This window comes from Malurus melanocephalus, unplaced genomic scaffold (genome assembly GCF_030028575.1).
Source record: "Malurus melanocephalus ecotype Western Australia unplaced genomic scaffold, MMel_1.1 scaffold_66, whole genome shotgun sequence".
In the NCBI taxonomy this organism is placed as follows: domain Eukaryota; kingdom Metazoa; phylum Chordata; class Aves; order Passeriformes; family Maluridae; genus Malurus; species Malurus melanocephalus.
In genome coordinates this window covers 1,282,486-1,290,022 of record NW_026623298.1, presented here as the reverse complement: position 1 = coordinate 1,290,022, position 7,537 = coordinate 1,282,486, and the positions used below count along the sequence as shown (strand labels likewise).

The window sequence follows — 7,537 nt, the reverse complement described above, 5'->3', positions numbered from 1 at the left end:
CTCCGCCCGGCTGCCGGTGGGGGCGGGGACGCGCCGCATGCCAGCGACGCCACCGGCGCCCGCCGTGGCCGGAGCAGGGGCCGGGAGCTGGGGAGGGGGACGCCGGTCCGGACCCTTTGTCTGAGCGGCCGGCGGGGTGTCGCGGCGGCCCCACGCGAGGCGCGGCGAGGCGGCGCCGGGAGCCTCCACCCCCGGCCCACCCTGCCCGGGCTCATCATGTGACGCGGGTAAGTCGGCGGCGAGCGAGCGCCGCGGCTCCCCGGGCTGCCCCCATTCATTTCCCGGGGACGGCCGCCGGCTGCCTCCGCCGGTGCGGGGTGCGGGTGCGCGGGGCACTGCCCGGGGAGCGCGGGGCGGGCGGACAGACAGACAGAGAGCGGGGACCCTGTGTCAGGGAAGGAAACAGTTTCTTCTCCTGCTCTGCCGCTTCTGCTCAGGTCTGTGCCGATTCCCTTTCTTACCAGGCTAAACGGCTAACGTGTGTGGGTTTTGCTGCTGCTGTCCCAGACAGCTCTCTATTTAAAAAAACAAACAAACAAAAAAATCTCTCCTATGCTGAAGTTAAATAATTTTAAAGAAAAGGAGGGGGGGGGCAGGGCGCCTCCCCCCGCTTCCCCCGGCGCCGGGGGAGAGCCGGGGGTTAACGGCGATGCCCTCCCTCCCCCGCTCCCTCCCCCGGCTCCATCCATCCCCTCCTCCCTCCTGCCTCCATCCCTCCCGGTGCCCCGGCGGCAGCGATACCGGGGTAGGGTGCTAGGGGCCGGCCCGAACTTTTCCCTCAACTTTCCCGCTGAGGCTTTAGGAAGGGGGAAAAAAGGGGTGGGGGTGGCGGTGAAAAGAGCGGGGGAAAAAATAAAAAGCGATAAGCGGGGAGTGATGAGCGGCGAGCTGGGAGCGCCCAGCCCTTTGTGCTGCCGTCCCCGGGGGGGGTGTGGGTGGGGGCGGGCGGCCCCCCTGCGCATTCGGGGCTGGGCAATTAATATGTAAAGACAAACATGAAAAAAGAGTATAAAGTGTAGCGCTCTGTGGAGGGGGAAATCGGAGTGTAACGCTCTATGGGAGGAAAAGCCGGGATATAACACGCAGTGGGGAAAGCATAAAGACCAAGAGTATAGTGCTGTATTACCTTCAACAAAAATAATTACCTTCTGTGAAACAAATGCTCGCTCTTGCAGAAGTCGGGAGCTTGGGGAACAAACCGCTGGTATTTACATTTAAAGCGTCTGCCCAGAGCGGCTGCGGAGATGGGCTATCCCATGGCATCGGCGTCACCCTGTGAAGCCCTCAAAAGCTTTCCGCTGCTGGGATGAAATTTCTTCTGGGATGAGATGTGGGCTCTTATCCGCCTCCCCCAAAATCCTGCACCACCAATGGTGATGGGATTTTGGGGGAGGCGGACGGGAGCAACCAGACGGGTTATTTTATATTCTCCACCCCGTGGTTTGCAGGGATGCGATGCTCCGATCCAGACAGCGGTTTTTGGAGTGGGTTATATTTATTTTATTTTTTTTTTYCGGATCTTGGCGTGGCATTCAGTCTCGCAAATGGGCTTGTGTGGGAAATAAGATGTTTTATGCGCTTGAGGAGATACGAGCCGTTTCGGTAGGAAACACTGAAGAGAAGTTCACTTGATCGGGGTCTGTATAGAGCTTGTAAAATCTTACTAGCTCTTGGCAGCCCCTCTCTCCCTGAGTAAGACAGTAAACTAGTTTATTTTTTTAATTATCCATCATTAAATWAATGGTACTTTTCCCCCTCCCTCCCCCACCGTTTTTTTGGTTTATTTGCTTTTCACTTTTCGTCTCGCCACGGCAGGTAGATTATTCGCGGCAACTTTGCGCGGCTGCTTTATATAGCGCTGGCATATGGGCTCCATTTTCTGCTCTCTGGTTGGTCTACAACTCTGAAATGCACAGGAACAGCAAAGTGGTCACAGCGTGGGATTAGTAACTGTGCTGAATAGGTCACAGATGGGGCGATAGGAGCATTTTATTAGTGACGTAAGGCTGCATAAACCGAGTCTGCWTTTTTTTTTTTTTTTTTAATATTCGTGCTGGGGGAGGGGGAGTGTCTTGAGTATTTTTCTTATGGGACGTAATCAATTTGAAACTGCTGTCTGCAAGCTGGTATGTCACCTATCGTCACAAACCGACCGCGCATAGCGAAGGGAAACATTGCGGATTTTTTTTTTCCCTTTTTTTTTTGGTGTCTTTTTATTTTTTTCCCCTTCCCGTGCTGCCGGAGGCTTTGGCAGCCGCTGCTACGCTGCTGCTGGCAGGTGCCCGGGCTGGAGGCTGGTGGATGACATCACCTTCTCAGTGACACCCATGCGCGCCCCTCCCCGGGCCAGCACCCCCACCCGCTCACCCCCACTGCCTCCAGAACAGTGGTGGCGTTTTCCTCTTTTTATTTTTTTTTCCTCCTTTTGGTATTTTTTCCCCACTTTTTTTTTTTTTTTTTTTTAACTGTGTCTGGTACGTGGAACTGGGAGGAGGGGGGCAGTCTGAGGAGCAGAACTGGGAGGAGGGGGGCAGTCTGAGGAGCACCTTTTCTATGGGGAAAAAAGGTTTTTTACAAAGATGTGTGCTGTAGGTAATTTGATGAGTGAATGCACCTATGCTGGATGGGCTGGGAAGGAGTTTAGGATATGGGAGATACGGTTTGTTTCCTGCTTCTGATAATCAGGCAGTRTCAGATGTATAAATAGGGGGATGGGAAATGATGTATTTTTAATTCAGTTTTTTTTCCCCCAGCAATAGTTCATGATAATGTTTCCAGGCCTTTTTTTGCTTTCTTGTAGAAAAACCTTTTCTGGAAAGGCCCCTGAGAGCCCAAGAAGATTCTGTGTAACAACTTTTAAAAATAAACTTTAAGATTCCAGGATGGGCTAATCATGGAGTCCTCTGCCAGCTGTTTCTGTCAGGATCAGCCAGACCTGAACATGCACGAGCAGAGTTTCACTCCAGATGAGAGGAGGCAGAAATGTGGGGCTGGAATACTCTTCCCCTKGGAGATGTTAGAATGGGGTCAGCAAAGAGGTTGGCCTGCAGAAYCCTGTAGTAGTGAGAACCCTGTTACCCTCTTTCCCTAGACCAAGGTGGTGTGTGGTGGTAACCACCAGTTACATAGAAATACAGACCATGTGTTAGAGGAAAATGGGCAATGCCTTTCCTGGGTGCTTGGGGAGCTCTCTGCCACACRGGATTTGCAGAAGGTCCTTGGTGTGTTTTCAGTGCTGATAGGCTATCCCATTGCTTAGATTTTGGATAGTCTGTAAAATAATGGAAAGTTGTGTGCCTTTTCTCATGGATGGGTGCGTGATGTCCACTTACTCAAGCATTCCCAAACTGTGGYCTCCTTGCTTCAGGCTGCTTGGATGACCTGTGTGAGCCTTGCATGGCTGCTGGCACCACTTCTGTGGGTGGCCAGCTTCCTTCCATGTCCCTTCTTCAGTAAGTGTTGTCTGCTTTTTGGAACAGGTCTCAACAGTACAATGGTTTGACCAAGTCTTAGTTTGAATCAAGTAAAATAGGAAGGTGTGAATGATGTGTTCATTTATTAATAAAGATGGAGATATGGAAACACTTATTCTTACTGAAGTGTCTTGCTTGTGGCTTTTGAAATACTGTATCTTGATTTACGTGATTGGAGAATGATTGTGGTTTCCCTTTCCTTGACATAACTACAAAATGAGTAAAGAAATTAATTTCCTGAAATAGGAATTTTGTTTTTAGAAAAGCTGAAATGGATGCAGCACCCAGACTTTGACCTTCTTAGCTCCTGACTAGTGGTTGTTTACTACAGCTGCAGCTGTGCGTCTTTGAAAGAGGAGGAGCTGCAAACACAAGCATGCTCACTTTTCCTGTTAAGAGGAAAATGTAATAAACACGCTGTTTCARAGTGAGATGTTAAGTAAAGTGATGAGCAGCCAGGTTGTGGCTTTTCCTTTACTTTGTTCAAGTTGTGCTGTGCTGTATCTGTAATTGCAATTTTGAGTCGTGAAAGTGTGGAATGACTACATTTCCTATGCAGTAAAAAAGAATTTAGTTTTTTTTTTTTAAATTAAATTCATGCTTACACTAGAAARGAGAAATGTTTTTGCACTGTAGTACTGAGGACACTGTCAACATTGTTCGTCATTGGRAAAAGTTCCATGTAACCTTACCCTGTCTTCAACAACTGAACTTTAGACAGTGTTCTTGCTTCAACAGAATGTTTTTTTTTTAAGTCACTGCTGAATGAAAAAAAATCCCCCAAACAACAGCAAGAATTATATTTGATGGTTCAGTGTCAAAATGATTTTTTTAGTTTATAGCTAGACAGATGTATGTTGACAAACTTGATTGAAGTGTTGATTAGACCTTGTGACACTGTTACAAAAGCGGGTAAAATTGGACCAGTCTGAGGATAGTTGTGGAGTCAGTTTAATATTACATTTTAATATAAGTTTAATATTACATTTTAATATATGTATGTATATATATATATATAAAAACGCCATGCTAATCATGCTGTGTTTGCTTTTTGAATCTCTTTTCTGTGAAGAAGGTTTGCTTGGACTTTGTGCCTTGAAATTTGTAAACGTTTTCGTACTTCTGCAAAGTTTGGTGTGATTGGTAGGTTTGAAGTTTATTCCAAGTCCACGCTCTCGTTTGCTCGCAAGCAATAATTATAAGAGATYAGCTCAGTTGGTTAGAGCATGGTGCTGATAATGCCAAGGCTGTGGATTCTGTCCCTGTATGCGCCATTCATTTAACAGTTGGACTCAGTGATCGATGCAGGTCTCTTCCAAGTCAGAATATTCTGTGATTCTACAATATGAAAAAGGTAGACTGTTCTTTAATTAGTTCTGTTTACCTTTTGACTGCAGAGAACTCTTAAAACAATACAGAGAGATAGATAGAAGAGGGAAAATGAACTTGGCTTTGCCAAAAAGTTTATTTGTGCTGTATGTAACACTGAGCTTATATGGACTTTCTTCAATTCAGTGTAGTATCTCTTCATATTAATTAGAAAGCCATATGTAAGCTTTGGACTAAACCAAAATCAAATTATTATATACATTTTTTTTTTCATCTCTGTCTGCTGCAGAATGATGTGTTTTGATCTGGAGAAGATCAAAATTTAAATTATGGCGTGCCTTGGTTCTGTAGCTATTTCTGTAATTTTCTGCATTTTGGGGTGGCATGGTGGCRTGAGCCATCCCAGTGTTTCTCTAATATGTGGTAAAACTTGGGAGTGAATGTATGAAGTCATGTGAAATATATTCAGGGACTGTAAGCTTTGTACTGTCTTCTTGTACTGTTTCTTCATGCATCCAACATCTGTACACATAAACTCCTGTGCCAGAAGAATCACTTCAGCCACAGGACTTACCTAGGGGTTGTTGGCTTGCTGATTTTTTAAATTTTTTTTTTCCTTAGTACAGTAAAATCACAAGTATACAAAAGCTAAGGTTTATTGGAACTAAAACTGTGTGTCAGGATCAAAGGAGATATGATTAAACACTATTTAAAGTATATATTCAATTATACTAAATAAAGCGTAGCACGCTAACATTTCTGRCTCTCTGAATGCGATCCTATTAATGTATGTTCCTTTTTTAAAATCTGGTTTGTTTATTTGCCCGGTTTTTTTTTTGTTTGTTTATTGAAACAAATGTCCTCATGTGCAATGGTGTTTATCCTTTTGTGAGTGGCTGGCAGTGCTGGTATTGACAGCTTTTGGAATTGCAGTGCAGACCAGCACCACTTGAGTTAAGGAATGTCTGGTTAGCAGTAGCAAGCTTTTGTCCTCTCTGTGAACCAGCCTTCAGGACGGGAATGAGGCGTGCTCTTTGCTAATGGCTGGCACSGTATTTGCTACATAGCAGAGTAATGATGGGACTCAAAAATCCCTAGCTTTGTTCCTGGCCTGGCTGTGGGGCGAGCGTGTTCTCGTTGTTTAAACATAGAACAATCAAATGCATGACCTTGGACATCAGCGCTGCAAAGGGGATAAATAATCAGATGATGTATCATGTCGAGAGACCCTAGTTCTAGTCTCGTTTCTGTCGTGTGTCACCTGGGACAGGCACTTTGTTACTCTCTGTAAGGTGGTAAGCAGTGACCCTAATTCCTTATTAATGCGAGGTGTTGTCCAGTGGTCAGAGCAGCAAAGAGCACAAGGTTTTGTGTGCTAATGCTGATCCTCCTGCTGACTGCCTAAATAATTTCTTTTTCTCTGCCTTGGCTGAGAAGGGCTTTTCTGGTGCTGTGCTGGTGCTGCATCTCTGTTCTGGAGCCGTACAGGTCCCTGACAGCAGCATGGGCAGCACAGTGATGCTGGCAGGCTGCGTGGGTGCGGGGGGTGTGCTCACAGAGCTCAGGCCAGCTGGAAATAAGGTCACGTCCATTAGCAGAGTCGGAGGTGTTGCCAGAGCTCTGGAAGCCTTCCTGAGTGAACAGTAATTCTGGTATACTTTGATAAAGTCTTGAAAGGCTGCCTTGACAGGGGTGGAGACAACTGTCTGTCCCCAGGATTTTCCCTCTGTGGATCTGTGGGTCCTTGAGGGAAAATCTTTCATAAAAAGTACTCTGATTTTTTTTGCCTTTTTTTTTCCCACTACCAAAATTGTCACAAGTGGCTAGTGTGTTTCAGATACTTTCAAACTGAACTTTGAAGAACCAGTCACTGAGCATTTCTGTTAAAATTTCTGAAATTTGTTAACTGGCATATGCAWTATTAGAAATTTATTGCATTAATTTCAGAGCATACCTATGACTATTGTTATTTACCATGGATGGTGTTCTTTTTTTTTTTTCCCCCTCATGGTACCAGCATTTTCAGATGGTCTGCTAAAAATTGAGGAGACCTTTTATAGCAGATATAATAATAAGTTGTCATCTGAGGTAGGTAGGTAATCATTAGGATTAATGATATCAATTGCCAATTCCTCCTAGAAAAAAAAGAAAGATAATGGCTGTGAGTATTGTGTAATAACATTTGATAGGAATCTGAGCAGGACTTAAAATCAGAATAATATAGAAATGGGGGATTTTTGTATCAATCTTTATTTTGCGTGTTTAATGCTGGCATGAAACAGTTTTAAGTTAGTTTTCAAGTATGGGTTGACAGTGCTCTAGAAGAGCATGTAAAGAGCTACGATTGATGGCACTTTAAAATCTTTTTTAAAGTGTTGGACAGCAGCTGGAGATCTTCCAGTTCCTTTTTGGGAGARTCTTTCAGTTGCAAGAAAATTGCAAGTTGGAAATGAAAAGATTTCTCTTAAAAAAAAAGTAGAGAAAAACATTTCTTTCCACTTTATATAAATTGGTAACAGTTACAACATGACTTAATTTTTACTTTTTCCATCTAACCAAGGAAATCTTTTGTATAGACAGTGCCCTACAGAATTTTGAAAGGAAAAAATTAGCTAACTGGGTTATTTTTCCCCTTTTGAAAGTGAGAGCATGCAAAATTGTTCTAGTTAGGAGGCAGATTTGGAGGGTGCTAATTCTGATAGCACTGCCATTTTCACTTTTACTTTTGAGATGTA

At 44.7% G+C, this 7,537-nt stretch overlaps 1 protein-coding gene across 3 annotated transcripts in view; it reads left to right on the top strand.

Annotated features, from left to right (window-relative positions):
- The first annotated feature begins 163 nt into the window (after positions 1-163).
- KLF12 (KLF transcription factor 12) overlaps positions 164-7,537 on the top strand; it is a 236,031-nt gene continuing 228,657 nt past the window's right edge. For 2 of the 3 annotated variants that reach the window (XM_057366473.1, XM_057366471.1), the window contains exon 1: positions 164-227. The gene's annotated coding sequence lies outside the window, so the exon portion shown is untranslated. Of the gene's footprint in view, positions 228-386; positions 438-7,537 lie in introns of those variants that run through there. The other variant, XM_057366472.1, reaches the window with a different exon arrangement.